Source organism: Nannospalax galili, unplaced genomic scaffold (assembly GCF_000622305.1).
Source record: "Nannospalax galili isolate Female #2095 unplaced genomic scaffold, S.galili_v1.0 scaffold728, whole genome shotgun sequence".
In the NCBI taxonomy this organism is placed as follows: Eukaryota; Metazoa; Chordata; class Mammalia; order Rodentia; family Spalacidae; genus Nannospalax; species Nannospalax galili.
Genome location: NW_008358642.1, coordinates 1656430 through 1673908, shown reverse-complemented (window position 1 = coordinate 1673908; position 17479 = coordinate 1656430).

Genomic DNA, 17479 nt, shown 5'->3' with positions numbered 1-17479 from the left:
AGAGAAATAATGTCTAGCTAGTTTTGAAAACCAGAGAGAACCATATTACTCCATCAACTTACTGACAAATTATACATAGCAGATCAAGAAATATATGTCTGGTAAGGTTTATCTGAGAAAAATTTCTCTTTGCCCAAGATTATTCTACATGACACACAGTAAATAAAAGTACCAGGCTGGTGGAAGTAACCTTCTTGGATGTTTAACAGACATACTTTGAGGCCTATAATAATTTGGTAAGAGGGACATAAAGGACACTTTTTGCTCCTTGCCCTCCTAGGTCCACTAGTTCCAGGGAACTATGAGCATCTCTCAGAATTTCCTGTAATTGTGGTAGGTCACCGGTCCTCTTGATCAAGGAGGCCAAGGTGACCCCACCAGATGGACTTGAACCAGTGTCCAGTCTACAAAGAGGAGGGTCAACACAGAGGAATCATTTCCTCCATGCTTCCAAGAGAAGTCAGCCATGGTCGAGCAGGACCTTTGATTTATCTTCACATAGGCGGAACTGGTAAAAGAAAGGAGCCAGGGGCTCCTCCCAAGCCCATGTGACCCCTGAGGAACAGATCCTCAAATGACCTTAAGAGTAAAAATAAATTGGTTTATCTGCACCAACTGTATGGCTTTAAACATCCAAAAGGAAAGTATAACCAAAGATTAAAGGGGTCAATATAATTTCTTAAGAGCCCATATGCATAGCTAAAAGCTACATAATAAGCAACAATGGCAGCTAGTAGATACCTTCTTTTGAGTTGTTGGCCAGGGTGAACAAAGGGACTCCCAAATAGTAACCCAGCATAGAACTGGGAAAATGAACAGCAGACCCCAATCTTATCTAAAGGAGTATTGACAACTGATTGCTGCTAGAAGAGGAACAGCTGACCTTCCTAAAACAAAGGCCTCTAGATAGGCTGACTAGAGTCACCAGAAGGGCAAGTAGTGGGGATTGGCTGGGGTGCCGACAACACAGCAGACAGTAGCAGGTATATCAGAGTATAAGGGCTCTAGTAGGGGGAGGGAGGCAATGGGATGGTGCCATCTGGGAAGTGGGTGTATAGTTCAATAAGATGGTTTGGGAGGTTCTGTGTGATATACACACACAATAAAAATCAACAAATTTTAAAAAATGTATTATATTTGAGGAGGAAGCATGGAAATTTATGTCATGCTAATTAGCAGAGGTGATAAACATTAACACTGAAATCTACCCGATGACTTTATAGACATACACAAGGTGCCAAGGATCCAAATGCAACCAATGGGGAACGGCAGGGGGTGCTGACCACACAGGGGACAGTAGCAGGGATAACAGAGTATAAGGGCTCTGGTGGGGAGAGGGAGGCTATGGGAGGGTGCCATGTGGGAAGTGGGTGGATAGTTGAATAACATGGTTTGGGATGTTCTTTGTGATACACACACACAAAAAAATCAACAATTTTTTTTAAAATGTATTATATTTGAGGATAAAGCATAAACATTTACTTCATGTTAAGTAGTAGAGGTGATAAACATTACCAGTGAAATCGACCTGATGACTTTATATCCATACTCGGGCAGTAAGGATCCAAGTGTAACCAACTGTGACTAGTAATAATCAGATACATAGAGATTAAAGACACATGTCCAAACGTGTTAGTAGCATTAAAAATGTAGGAAACAGCATATCTTAAAATGAAATGGAGATCTTCTTTAAAGGGTAAAAACTCACTCAATTTTATGTCTTACAGGGTTTATACTGAGTTCAATATTGTATGACTGTATTAATTCAACTGTGAACCTAAAAATTTACAGCCACCTTTGAAAGAGATGTATCCTTGCTCTGGAATATGTTATTGAATATGTTAAAGCTGTAATGAAATGCTTCTTCTAATCATGTGGTTATTAAATTTAAAATTTTTTTTAAAAACCCAGGAGAGGTATTTGCATGAAACTTCTAATAAAGGGAATATGTGTTTTCTTTAATATTATTCCTTATTGTATGTGTAGGATTTTTCCAAAAATTATATGAGAATAAATTTTAAGTCAAATAATTTTAGATTTAGCCTTACATACTAAGATACACTAAGTGTTACTGTTTGCTTGCAAAAATATTTAGATCGAATCATTTGCTCCCCTCCTCTGGTGGAGAATCTATGGTAACTGTTATAAAGGGTAGTAAGTAGAGCTAGTCCAAGAGAATACTTGAATCCAAGTCCAGATTGTAAATATCCAAACAAGATATTAAAATGAGGAAAATGGAGTCCCAGAAGATGGGGATAAATTATATTAAAATTCCTAGGTGAGTTCTGGAATTATTCTATATTGGGATCTAACCAAAGGCTACCCGGAATTTATAAAGGAGTCATAATTAGACACTTAGGATTGTTGTATCTTTTACACTTTGGCTTTTGTATATTCTCTTAGTTTCAAAGTAATAAAGCCAGCCAGGAAGAGGGAATCAGAGTAACAACTCAAGAGAAACAGAAGGCAGGATGGATGAGACCCATACAAGGGTGGTATGGTTGAATAACTGCAAATTATTGCTGGCAGTTGTTTGTTCTCTATATGTTTGTACATGGATGAACTGGCAGCAATCGCAGTCATGGGCACAGTGGGCAAATCAGTCACAGGTATTATTTTAAAAGCTGCTAATATGTTAGTTGAGTCTGGCTTTTATGATATCAAATATTTAAGAGAATACTTACCTCTAACATTAAGAGACTTTTCTTTTTCAATATACAGTATTTAAGATATCACTAACATCTTGCACTATTTAGATCTTCATCAAACATGAGCTACCTCAGGTAGTTATTTCAGTATCCATTGATCAAAAAAGGTTGGTGTCTAATTTGAAACAAATTATGTTAAAGCTATGTACACTTACCTAAAATAATTCTTACATATAATAATTCTTAAATGTGTAAGAACTATTGAGTTAATCAATGCACATGAACACGATCCCCACATTAAGACAATATCCTTGGAGGCATATTTAGTTTCTTGTAACATACCTGAAATGGGACATAGGCTTTCTTTGCTTTATGTGTACGTAGATAGTATATTGTACAAACCAAGATGCTAGATATTAGAAAGATCCAGGATGAAGAGAAAGTGGAGATACCCAGTCTAGAATCTATCAACATTACCTGGCTTGAATTATGAAATCAGAACAGAATTAGGATAAGAAATGAAATTTTGATAATAGCCAGGGGTAGGAGGTTCTGTCACAACAGCAAGGAGCCAGAAAAATGTAAACCGAAGAGGCTGGTCAAGCCTAAGGAGCTGGCTCCGGATCAGAGGGACAGAAACAGAGGCAAGGAGGAGCATCAGCTGCTTGTAGCATGAGTGCATCTTAGGAACACACACTCTTCCTATGTGCCTTAGTAATTCCCAAAACTTCCCTGGCTCCCATGTGGAAGATCCCTTCTACAGAACAGGGAGCATTGCCCTCCTCCACTGAGCATAAGCCACTGGAGTCAATCTGGTATCAGTTACTTTTTCACAAGTGAGCAAGTGAGAGTGTTCAACCATGGGTTAGGTATAGGTTGATTCACCAGATTTCTAGGGAACTATACGTAGTATCAAATATCCCTGACATAAAAGTAAAACTGATATAAGATAGGAATGGGGGTTTACAGACTTGACTGGAACTTCAAAAGAACTTAAGGGGATTATGCCAGAAGATGCTGTGACCCTTGACCAATTAAATATTCATAACCATTCATTCACATGTATGTTTGGGGAGCTAGGTCCTCTCATTTGGGAAGATGATTTAATTGGTGTTATTTGCATGCATGAGAACAGCCCAATGATCAAGAATCACTATCTGTGAGTGTAATACCTAATTTACCAAGCTGCAATTGTTGGGAATCCAAAACATATATTAGAGTGAGAAGGGTTCCCCTATATTTCCCCTCCAAAAGCCACAATGAAAAGCACGTGACAATCACAGCCAAGAAAAAGACAATACAATAAACACAGCAGCTATCATAACACTATCTGGTCAAACTGACAGAGGGAAACAAAATTTGGTCCCAGTTTGAGTGTCTTAGGTATTTTCATTTCAGTGAATGGACTGCCACTGTCAGTCTTGAGTCAGTAAAGAACAGGTAAGAAATGTGGTCTGGAAACACTGGGAAACTAAGAGCATGAGGGATCTGAGATAAAACAGCAGCAACTTTGCAGAGCTCCCTGAAAGCTCCCTTCCCAGACTGACTCTAGGTCCTGTATCCTCAGACAAAACTAAATGTCACATTTTAGTAAAGTAATACTTCATAGGTTTACTGTCATATGGATATATTTTAGAGCACATTCAGAACAATAACAGCTAAACCAGAGTTGGTGATTTTGAGCTTCAAAGCATTTACTATATTTTTCATTTTCACTTTCACTTAGGAATTTCCTGTGGTTTTGTGACTTAAAAACTGCTAAGCAAGGTAACCTCATACTGCTAATATTACATGGGATTAGTAATCATTAGAAATAAGTGTAAGTGCATCAAAAAGTCACTCATTTAAACGTTACCATTTCCAACTCTCCAAACTTCCTTCAGCAAATATTTATGTCATTATTCTTTTAATAAATATTTGTATTTTCTATGAGAATATCATACAATGTATGTTGATCATATTCACCCCAATACCTACCAGATTTAACCCTCTATCTTCCTCCCCACAACAGTGTTCTATTTTTAAAGATTTCATTTCTTGAATTTAGTTTATGTGTATGAATGTTTTGCCTGCATGTATGTAAATGCACAACATGCATGCAGTGCCTATAGAGACCAGAATGTGTCAGATTCCCTGCTACTGAAGTTAGTTATAGATGGTTGTGAGGCACCATGTAGGTTCTGGGATTTGAACCCAAGTCAATATTGTATAATGACTTGTATAATGAAAACTTCAAAACTGAAGACAAAACTAATAAATCAACAATACCAAGAAAACAGAAAGAACTCTTATGGTCATGAATTGATGGGATTAATATGAAAATGGCCATCCTACCAAAAGCAATCCACAGATTAAAAGTAATCCCCATGAAAATTCCAACACAATTCTTTACAGAAACCAGAAAAAATTCTTGAAATTCATATGGAAGCATAAAATACTCTGGGTAGCCAAAACAATCTTGAAAAATAAAACTGCTGGATATATCACAATACTTGATTGCAAGTTATACTACAGAGCCATATCATCATCATCATCATCATCATCATCATCATCATCATCATCATCACTAATTTATAGTGCTGGAGAATTGAACCCAGAACCTTGTCCATGCTATTGACAAGTGCTCTACTACTGAGCTATATCCTCAGTTAAAAGATGCAATAGTAATGTATCCATTTGAAAGAAAACTCTTCAGTTATAAAGGGATTCAGTAAGTAACAAGGTTGCCATTGTTTGATTGCTAGAAGAACTAGAAAAGGATGATTGATTCTCATTTTGTCATCGCTAGACAATAGAAAAGGGAAAGTGCACCACGGATTAAACTTTTCAGCTTCTCCCAAAATCTCTTGAGTCTCAAATTTTTTCAGATGGTCCTTAAAATATCTGGAATTTTTAGACCTGTTTAGATAGATATGACATATTCAGTGTTTAAAACAGAATTTGCAGCCCTAGAGACCTGAGGTGGGCATTATATTTGTTTTACATACTAGCTTTTAAGCATGGGTATCTTTCTATTTAAACATTTCTTCATATCTAAATTAGAACATTAATAATTTCTTCCTTATCAGATTATTTTAAGAACTAAACGAGACAGATGTAATATTTGAAGGTCATAAATAATTAGGAATAAATAAATCCATATTAATATAAATTTAAAATATATCATAAGATTGTCAATATTTAGTCTTTTTTATTTTATTTTACTTATTTTTTTTTTAATTTTATGTGTATGCGTGTATTGCCCGCATGTAGGCAAGTGCACCCCTGTCGTGCAATGCCCGCGGAGGACAGAAGACGCTGTCAGATCCCCTGGAACTGGAGTTAGGGACAGCTGTTATCTGCCACGTGGGTGCTTGGATTCAAAACTGGGTCTTCTGCAAGAACAGCTAGTGTTCTTAACAGCTGAGCCATCTGTCCAGCCCCTAAAGTCTTTTTTATAAATAAGTCTTTTTAAACTTTATTTATTTATCTTTCATTTTATGTGTATGAGTGTTATGCCTGCATGTGTGTAAGTGTACCCATGTTGTACAGAGCTTGGGGAGGTCAGAAGAAGGCATCAGATCCTCTGGAACTAGAGTTACAGATGGTTGTTAGCCACCATGTAGGTGCTGGGATTTGAACCCAAGTCTTCTGCAAGACCAGTCAGTGCTCTTAATCCCTGAGCCGTCTCTCCAGCCCTAAAGTCTTTTAATATTGAAAAGGTGTAGTTACACATAATGAGCCACAGTCTCAAACACTGAATTCTCTAAAAGTAAATTATGATTTTTTAGAAACAGCACTGATATTGTCATCATAAAAGTGTCTATTTTAGGGGCTGGAGAGATGGCTCAGTGGTTAAGAGCACTGACTGCTCTTGTAGAGGACCCAGGTTTGATTCCCAGTACCCACATGGCGGCTACAAACTGTCGTTAACTACAGTTCCTGGGGAATCCTAAGCTTTCTTCTGATCTCCGCGGCATTGCATGACACGGGTGCACTCACATACAAGCAGGCAATACAGTCATATACATAAAATAAAAACAATAAATAAAATATTGAAAAAGTGTCTATTTTACTATCAAGGAACTTAAATATACCCATCCTTAGAATCATGTTTGCACACCAATATATACATATGCATACACACAGAAGATATAGAACTTAGCAGGACATCTTTTTATGAATTAAAATGAACAATATATTCTACCCCAGTTAAACATTAGCACAAAGAAGAGGAAAAACCTATGTTCTTCTAAAGTTTTTTCTCCTTGGCTTAAGATTCATGAGATGATTAAACTTTAAAATATCTTGTAAATGGGTACATTTGCTCTAAACTGAATTTAGTCTTATCCTCCTTTGGAACACTATAGAACTATTTTTGTTTCAATTTTATTTTTGTTTTGTTTCCTTTAACCAAATCCAGTAGTTCAATAATGAATGAATAAAGGAATTCATCCATTTATTTATTCAACAAGTAATCATTGAGTGGCTGCAAAAATGTGTAACACAGTTTGTTTTCAAGGAGAAATATCCATAGAATGGACCTGTGTGCTAGTATTGTATGGGAAACAGTCAACACAATGTTTTGCAATGAGAAAATGCAAGATACAGAGTTTCTTTGTGTATGTATATACATTTAAAAAATAAATATACAGAAAGTAGATCTTCACTGTCTATGTCATTTGGTGTTGTTCAGACTGAGGTTAGGAGAGCTGTCAGCATTTGCCTGAAGAACAGTGAGAAAAACTGGAAAGAGGGCAGAGAATGTTGAATACTTTCTGCTTTTATTTAAGAGTTCCATCTTCTCCATCTATCTCTTAGGGTTTGAAACAAACCAAACAAACAGGATTTGTGTCCTAACCACCCATCACCTCAGAAATTGCAGTCAAGTGCTATTTTCCCTTTCTCTTTGTACAATGCTTTTAAAACAAAGCTCAACCCTTTTCTTTGCTCTACATTATTTTCCAGCACTTAATACATTCAACTTTATTCACCTTTTGACTATGCCTATTGTCTGGTTTCAGTCACTCTGCTAAAATATAAGGTTTATAAGGGCAGCCATCTTTTTTTTTTTAAGTTCCTTTTCTTCACAACCAGATTCTAGTTCTTTGACTTACCTTTCCTCCCTTGTATTTCCAATTTTGTTTTGCTCAGTCATTTTCTCCTCAAGATTATTCACACCAGCCTCTCCCTTTGCCAAATGATAAATAAGTGACCCAAGAAAAGCCAACAGAGAACAAACTTTTAAAGAAATATTTTATTTATTATTTTCATTTTATGTGTATGCATGTATTGCCTGCATGTAGGTAAGTGCACCTGTGTTGTGCAGTGCCTGCGGAGGACAGAAGAGACTGTCGGATTCCTTGGAACTGGAGTTACAGACAGTTGTTAGCTGCCCTGTGGGCACAGGGATTTGAACCCGGGTCTTCTTCAAGAACAGTCAGTGAGAATGACTTTTTTAATGTTAAATATTCTAAAGTTAATTCCATTCTAAGTGGTAAATGCATGTATATAAAAGGGGAAACAAGTAAAATTCTCACTCTTCTGAGAGATGTCGAATTTGTTCTTACTCATAGAAACTATTAAAAAAAAATGGAAACACCTTCGTGTCAAGTTACATATTAGGTTGTTCCTATTGGCTGTGGTGTTTTAAGTTTCTGAGGGTGATGTGTTCATTCAGTGAAACAGTTCTTCCTGGTAGGATGCAGGAATCTGGACCATCAGAGCCCTTTAACCATGCTTCCTTGTATTAGTAGGGCCTGTGATTATGTATTTTTAGAAATATAGCTCTTTTTACCAACCAAAAAACTTTTACTAGTCTTCTGAACCAAACTGTGCATGTAACCAGGTATCTTTGCAAGTCTTGTTTGCATACTAGTAGTAAGCAGGCCATCAACCCCAGTGTCAATGCATTTTAAAAGAGGCATTAGAAAACAGAGATTTTATAATGACCTTTAGAGATTTACGTAGAAGGAAAGATATAATCTTTCTCTACAGTGTGGGCACCGAGAAAGCAATGAAGTAGAGGAGGATGCTTTGGTAAATGCTTAATTATTTGAACCGAAGGTTAGTGACTTCAATGGAAGACATATACCACAAAGCTGCCTCTACCAAAGAAGCAGTGCGAATTTCAGCATTTCATTTAGAATGAAATTAAAACAAACCAAAAATTAAATACCTGTATTTTTGACCCAGAAAATCTGTAGTATACAGATATGCATATTTTGGACATATGTGTTAGATTACAAGCTTCTGTTGTGATGAACAAGACATATGAATGATATTTTAAACATAAAGTGTGTTTAGATATGTAAGGATTTCAAGTGATTCTAAAAGTAATTAAACAGGTACAAAAAGTTTCTAAGTAAACTAAAATGGTAATGATGACACACTTGTAAAAGTGATGTCATTTCAGAATTTTTATTTTTTTTAGAGCTAAAGTAGAGTTCATATAGTTTGAAAGACAAAAGAAAGAAGACAGAAAGTTCCAGAAATACTTGAGAATTATAGAATGTACTAAATGAGAAAGGAACTACTTTCCATGAACTTATTCTCCAGTCTAACTAAGACTTTACTGTATATGTTGTACATTGAACGGCCAAAGAATAAAGGTTTCCCATCCCTAATTTATGGAGCTTGTGGAAAAGGTGGGGAAAGGAAGGGCTTCAGGCAAATTCTAACTTTGGGAGAAGCTGGGTGCCTGTGGTTTGTGAGTTACAGCTACCTTGATGCCTATTAATAAAGGTGTGACTCTAGCTGGCCTATTAAGAATAACCTCTTTGGCAGGGTCTAAAACAGGATCAGTGTTCCTCTAGAAATTATACATAGCAAGTTCTTTTACCATTGGAAACTTGTATTTTAACACGTATGCTAAAAATATATGCACACATAAGTATATCTCTCTCTTACGTGTGCATGTGTGTGTGTGTGCATGCACACACACGTAAAAACTGACTTTCTGGATGGAAGTAAGGTAAAAGACTTTCTGAGTTCTGGATACAGCGTGTGAGTTTGCTGTTTCTTATGTAGAATGATCATATGGTTTCTGGGCTATTCAGTTTTCAAATGGGCTAAAGAGTACAGCTATGGAAAATTCTCTCCCAACCCTTGGATCTTTCGTGTTACATGGTAAAATCCACATTCCTCATACTTTCTTTGATGAAGGATTATCTCCACAAGATTCCTGTTAACTTCCATATGTTAGTAAGGTAGCAAAATAATTCATGACTAGGTGTTGCATTTTCATGTTATTAGCCACATTAAAATATTCCTGCTAATTCACCTTCATAATGACTTTACTTAGCAAAACAAAATCTGAAGGACTGACATGGAGAATAATATGGGAAAACTTGAGAAGGCAGAATGATTTTAGATATAAAGAATGAGAGGCATTGGAGGAGCTAGGAGGCAGCTTAACATATGAAATCAAAAGAAGAAATAGGAGCAAAGGATGATTAAAATACTGAGTTTCTGGAGGAGGGTATATAGAAGGCAAGTTGGAGGAAATAAGCCTTGTCTTTTAATGATATGTTGATGTGTGCTTGAAATTTTGAGTAAGGATCAGCTTAGCAGCTTAGGTCTAATATTGTTACCCCAGACCTACAGACTTCTATATTTAAGCCAAAATAGTATAGCTATAACCTGGCTGTCTAAAATATTTTGTGACTCATAGAGAATATCATTATTACAAAATTCTCTGTCATCTAAAAATGGCACTGTCAGAATGTAAGTAATCTACTCATGACTGGCTTCCTACATAGCTGATGAACTCAAAAGAGAAAAGAATGAATGAAAAATGTTTTGTTTTATACAAATTAGATTAATCAAAGCTCTCTCTTCTGCTAAAGATACTTCCTCAAGGCCACAGAACTAGCTTCCTTCCAGTATGTTCTTCCCAATGCCCCAATAGCTCTGCTCCTACCATGAAGAGCTGGAATTCTGACAAATGCTGGCTGTATCTGTTCTCAAACTGGTTTATGCTAGTTGTTACTGCAATTATCTAATTGCATGAAATATTACATAAAATAATGAAAAAAGGGTTGGTAGAAAAATTTGTTTCTAGGAAAAATTGAGCAGTTTATGATGACTCCTTACAAACGATACCATTTAAAATATACTGTTAAAACCATAACTGGCCAACTGCAGAGAGTAAGAGACTGCAGAGTACTTGTCCCTGGATAGGACTCCTATACTAAAGCTCTGCCACCCAGGGTTCAGGGACCATTGCAGAAGATGGGGCAGAAAGACTGTAAAAGCCAGAGGGTGGTGAAAGGCCACAAGGAAACAGAGTTTTCCAGACAGCTTGGAAGTTACTCATATGAACTTATAGCTAAGGCAATAGCATACACAAGTCCCCTGCAAGTTCAAACTAGACAAAAACCCAGCATAGAAGGGGGGAAATGGGTAAAACACCCCAATATTATCTGAGGAAACTATTGGAAACTGATGACTACTGGGAGAGGAAGAGTTGGTTTTCTTTAAGGGAGTGATGCTAGATAGTTAACCAGGCTCCAATGGATGAACTCACATCAAGGAACATTTGGGGACACAAACTTGGCTCAGTAGCCCTTAACATACAGGACAGAATACATGAAATCCAGTGGGGGAGGCTTTATAGGGGTGCAGATAGGGGAGGGGGGTCAAAATATGATCAAGATGCATGTATGAAATTTGGAAAAATTCAGTAAAAAAGAAAAGGAAAAGAAAGTGAAATAAAATATACTGTTAAATTAGATGTGTATGAAAAACTGTAAAAGATCATAAGGAAAATAGACCTCAAAACTACTAAAAGACCACCTATTTAACTAATTTTTTTGTAGTTTATCCTTCCCCCTTTTCAGAAGCAATTATTAGGACTCTCAGAAGTAACATTACAGATATGATGAAGGACATGATTGAATGGTCAGACAATATCCCAGTCAGAGAAATTTGATTTGAACACAGGACTTAGTCATATCTGAGAAATTCAGGATGAAATTCAAGCATCGGCATTTTATGCTACTGTGTTTAAAGTATGCAATGTTAACCTAATTAGGATTCAAATTAACCACTCTGCATGTGTCTTGATATTTACACTCACTCTGCATCGTTTGCTACTTCACCTGTCACAGAGTTTATAAAGACTGATTCCAAACATGTAACACAGAGCATTGATTATCATAATATTTGGCAAAGTTCTTGGTGATATCTGAGACATCTAGGTAGTTAGAATGACTCGGGTCTATCAAACAGTAGTTTTATCAGGTTACTTTGTAAGAACTGATCTATGTGAAATTGAGGGAGGATCAGTGATTGTTCAGGAGCTGTGGAGATGGAAGTTTTAAACTGTCGTGTGGATAGCATGCTCATAGTACTGTCCCCCACCCTGGTCTGTAAATAGATCACATCCTGTATGTGACTTGTGATGAAACAATAAAGCCAAAGACTAATTATTTTTAAAAAATATTTAAATGTATTCCATGTTAAGAATATATTCATAAATATATTAATTTCAATGTTTTGTGTTTAAATTGCCCATTTTTTATGTGTGCGTGTATGTGTGTGTATGTGTGTGTATTTGAGACAGTGATATGTGCCTCAGACTGAGCTTGAACTAGCCACGAAGCCAAAAATGACCTTGAACTTCTGATTCTTCTCCTCCATCTATAGGACTATAGGCCTGTGCCAGCACACCCAGTATTTTTGTGGTGCTGGAGGTCAAACCCATGCTTTGTGAGTCCTACGAAAGCACTCTACCAATGGAGGTACACACCCAGTCAAAATTGCCTATTTAAAAAGAATAGAAATTAAGATTATAAAAGAATTTTAAATTTTCTTATGTGAACAAAATAAAATTACATCAAAATAATCTTTGGATCCTGATTTGAAGTAATAGTTTTCATTTTATAGATGAGGAAACTGAGGCATGTGGAGGCTGACTAATTTCTCTGAGATCCTATCCCCTGCTCTAGTGGACGATGTGGTTTCTGGGGCTGCAGTTGGGTTCGCATGCTCTTCTTGACATCTTTAGACCCCCAAACCTTACAGATCCCCAGTAGTGCTAAGCAGTGTTATCTTTGAAAGTTATGAAGAATGAAGATAACTATCACCAGTAACTTCCTATAGGTGATAGACTGACCAGGTGAAGTCAGAGAAAAGCTCTTTGATCAAAGCTTCTGGGACAGTCTTCTGATATAGAAGGGACAACTAGATGCCTTCCTTCTTTGTTCTCTCTCTGAGAAGAAAAAGGGAAGTTAGGAACTGATCTCACTTTTAAAGTCTATGGACTCAGAAATTTACCAGCGTGCCCAAGTATTCCTCTTCTGGTCTACAAGAGTTCAGAGTCTCATGACAAAGAAGGTGGGACACAGAGTTCTTGCATTCAGGCACAGATAAGATGGCTCATTTCCTAAGACTTACCTATGCTCCCAACCCAGATATAAGATCATCCCATGTGCAGATTATGAGCAGACTGCTTCATCTTTCCTCATGTTTACCATCTGTAGATCATTTTTATCTCATTATATAACTATATATATAGATATTCTCTCTCATGTATTAATTTAAAGGAAATATCATGTAACACTTAGCAGGTTTAATTCTAACAACAACATTAAAAATGACTCTAGATGCTTTTGAAAAAGGAGAAACTGAAGCTCAGATAAGGGAAAGAATTATTCTGAGTCTCACCACAATCAAGTTGCTGTACCAGGAATCAAACCTATGACTACCTGATTCCATTAAGTCATATTGTTATAAAGCAGTTCATGAAGTCAATATAGACAAAGAAATGTGCAGAAGAATTCTGCATTCTGACCTCAGGAGTGGGCTAGATGTGTGAAGAGTTCTCTAGTCAGCTCTCTCCATTTAACACATAGAGTGCTGTTGAAATGGCCCAGTAAGTCCTTTTCCTTTCCATTCACATTGTTTAAGCAATGCATTGCCTTGCTGAACCCAGTGTTTCAAATAACAAACTTCCCTAATAAAGGATGTTGCATAATTCCTAAGTCTCCTAGGACTCTGCTCAGTTCCCTAGGAGAATATTTTATTTTTTGATACAACATCTCATGTAGCTCAGACTGGTCTCTAACTCACTATGTGGCAAAGGATGACCTTGAATTCCTTGTCCTCATGCTTCTACTTTCTGCCACATGATTTCACCTGCTCAGCATTCTGCAAAGATGGCATCCTCTAAGAAGCTCTCATCAAAGCCAAGAAAATGGAGCTGATCTTGTGTTTTCATCCTCTCAAACTGTGAGCTAAACAAACACCTATTATTTATGCAACTCAAGCTTCAGGTATTTTGTTGTAGCAATGGAAAACAACCCATTCTAAGATTTTCCTTGGTGAGGTGGGCTGGTTCACCTATTTAGCTATCAAAGTGACTTGGGACAAAATGATCCCTTCGTGCTGCCCTCACTGCTGCCATTCGGTGACAATGTCTGCATTGAGTAGAGAAAAAATAAGAAAAGTGAGCATGATCAAGAAGGCTTTTGCGAGAGTTAAATTCAGTTTAGTATTTTCCATTCATTATAGTCTTTCTGTGAGATTAAAATGTGCATTTGAAAGGAGAATAATGATAACACTTGCGGACCAGCATTACTTTTTATTAAATGAATAAAATCAAACATTTAAAACATAAAAGACTAGACTACAAAATCCAAATGCCCGGGACCGTGCATTTGACAGGCTTCAAATCTACAATTCTCCCATCTTGAATCTTGATTTTACAGAACATGTATGTCTCCAGAGATTTCACTGAATGTGGTGAAATTCTTAAAAATTCAGTTATTTAAAATTTATTGCAATGGGAAACAGAACTCTATGCTACTCAGTACTTTTAGAGGTTCAGTGGAGAAAAGGGGTAGTCTGTTGCATATACCTAACAGCAGGTGGGTCATGAGGTCATGTGAACCGTCAGGTGGCAGTCTATTCAGTGGACTAAGCAAAGCACCAGAAACTCAGGATGTGACTTTGCAGTCCTAGAGTCGGATCCATACTGTCGGTAAGCACATCCTTCCCCCTGTATCTACAGTGAGCACCATTGTATGACAATCTCCTAGAAGGAAAAGAAAGAAAATGAGGACCCTTAGAGAAATGGCCTACAAGATGAGGTTTGTGACTTATCTGCATGTTACACCAGGAGGCTGGAAGAATCCAAGAAGACTAATGAGAGAAACTTCAGGAGACAGCCAAAGAAAATTTTAGCAACCTAAAGTGAGCTAGTGAGAAAGAGCCAGTGGAGAAGGAGGTACAGGTATGGGGGTTGGAGTAACCACAGCGTCCAAATTGTGATACAGAAACCTAGGAGCCTGAGTATGGTATGTGTCCGGACACAGCAAACTATTGAGACACATCCTGGGTCTTACAGACCTTAGCCTCAAAGAACCACTGGAATTAAAGTACCTGGGCTACTGATGGAGGGAGGTGAGGCTTCCAGCCTGGGCTGTTAGGGGAGTGCACAGTCCCTGTGTGGACAGCAGCCTTCACTTTGCTTTGTGTAGCACTGGGTGATGACTTCTGTGCAGCCTGGGCAGTACCTGTGCTGTTAGGTATGGTGCCCACTGAGGGACTGACCTTAGGAGTTTGGGCTTTGCTACTCCATTCAGTCTTCACTCAGTGGAGGAGTCTGTGAGGCTTGCTTTGTGGACTTTTACATGGTTTCATTTACCACAAAGCATTTGCTTTATGCTACCTTTTCATTTTATGTCATTATTTAACCAGTTCAGGAGATTCACTTTAAGAGAAATCAGAACACTAGTAGAATCGCTTCCTGACCTCCAACCCTAGCTTTCAAGCTTTGGAGCCAGGCATTATGATGCCTGTAACATATCCTGCTTCTGCTCCTGCTCACCCCATTGCTAACACGGACTGTCCCAAAGCAAGAAGCCAAGAGCCTCCTCCACTTGACTGGATCCACTTGGGTTCCTCTCTCTGTGTCCTCCCTGAAGGGTGTCATGATTAAGGACACCTGTAATTACAGCACTTGGGAAGCTGAGGAAAGAGGATTGCTATGAGTTCAAGGCCAGCTTGGGTTACAGGGTGAGCCTGCCTCAAAAACCAAAAGAAAGAAAATTAGCAGCAGCAGCAGCTTGAGTCTAGAGGGGAAAAAAATTACAACTATTTATTCTCAGTTAAAGTGGCTTTTAAGACTACTAGAATAACTTTTAGCCTGTCTAAATTTTTGTTCCAGCCAAAGGAAATTGAACCTGGAAATTGCACACAATGCATTATGTGAGCAGGTTAGGCTTCTCATCAGTGGGCTTACATGTAAAGAAAAGGACTCTACTAAGTGTATCAAAAGATGGTGAATGAACTATGTGGATCTGTGCAGATGTATAAATTGATAAGAATTTTAAAATTCACAAAAATGCAGTTTCCCAAGACCCAAACTGGTACTAATTTTATTCAATGTGATTTCTTCAAAAAACTTTCCAAAGTTTTGGTTTTTAGTCTTTGTGTACTGCTTTATTTGAAATGCTGTCTGGCATATTGCAGATGTATAATAAATACATCTTGGAGGTATGTGGATGAATGTGAGAGTTTGATTTGAAGGCAAAAATATAAATATGTTCATATGTAAGGTTTTGCTCCAGGCAATTTTCAGGGTTTGAGAGTTTGGGGTTGATGGAGAAGAAGGGGAGGAGACAGAGACCTGTGGTCATTCAAGAGTGGAACACAGCTGTGGAGGGTACGCTGGCTGTTCCAAGCCCTCAGCAGCCATCCACACACACACACACACACACACACACACACACACACACACACGTAGTGTCCATTCTCAAATTCCTCTTGTCTCTTTTTGATTAAGATCTGCAATTTATTGAAAACTATTGTTCTACGCTTTCATCTGTATTGTAATCCTAGTCTGATAAATCTAGATTTAGTATTTATTATATTAAAATTAATCACACTCTTGGTTTACTCTGAACTTTAGCATACACTCTTTTTTTCAGATTAAAAAAAAGTATTTTATTTATTGTTTTTATTTTATGTGTATTGCCTGCATGTAGGTAAGTGCACCGTGTCGTGCAATGCCTGCAGAGGACAGAAGAGGCTGTTGGATCCCCTAGAACTGGAGTTATGGACAGTTGTCAGCTACCATGTGGGTGCTGGGATTCAAACCTGGGTCTTTTGCAAGAACAGCCAGTGTTCTTAACCACTGAGTCATCTCTCCAGCCTCATACACTCTTTTTATACACATTTGATTACTGGTTGGGGAAAATATAAGGAATTAATAATTAGATGCTTTTGAAATCAGTCAATCAGAAAAGTACTACCAATTTGTTAATCGTTTATGTGACAATATTTGATTTCTTATTTTTATTGTGAAATATGTTATAAAATTGGAAGATAGAAATAATTATAAAATATAAAATTTTACAATAAGGGAAAAACAAGAAGACAAAAAACCTGAACTGTTGTGTACCTACTCCCCAGTTTAAGCATCACAGGTACCTTTGAAAGCACCTGTGTGCTTAGCACTTCACCTGGCACACATTTCCCTCATCCTCAGAAGTTGTCTCTTTCCTGAATTCCATGGAAGTCATTGTCTCTCTCGCTTTCCTTCATGGACGTACTCCATTTAAATGGATTTCTAAACAATGTGCTACTTAGTGAACCTGTTTAGGAAATAGAAACAACCAACAGTCTTCCTCTGTTATCTAACTTCTCTGGAGGTCGATGTTGAAACGCTTTCCTCAATTGCTTCTCAACCTTATTTTTGGGTTTCTCATTTAACCTGGAGTTTACCATTTTGGCTGAACTGGAATTTCTAGGATCTGCTCATCTCTGTTCCCAAGTGCTGGAGTTCCAGACACCCACCATGCCCGAATTTCATGTGTATGTTGGAGATCTAAAGTTTGGTTCTCACG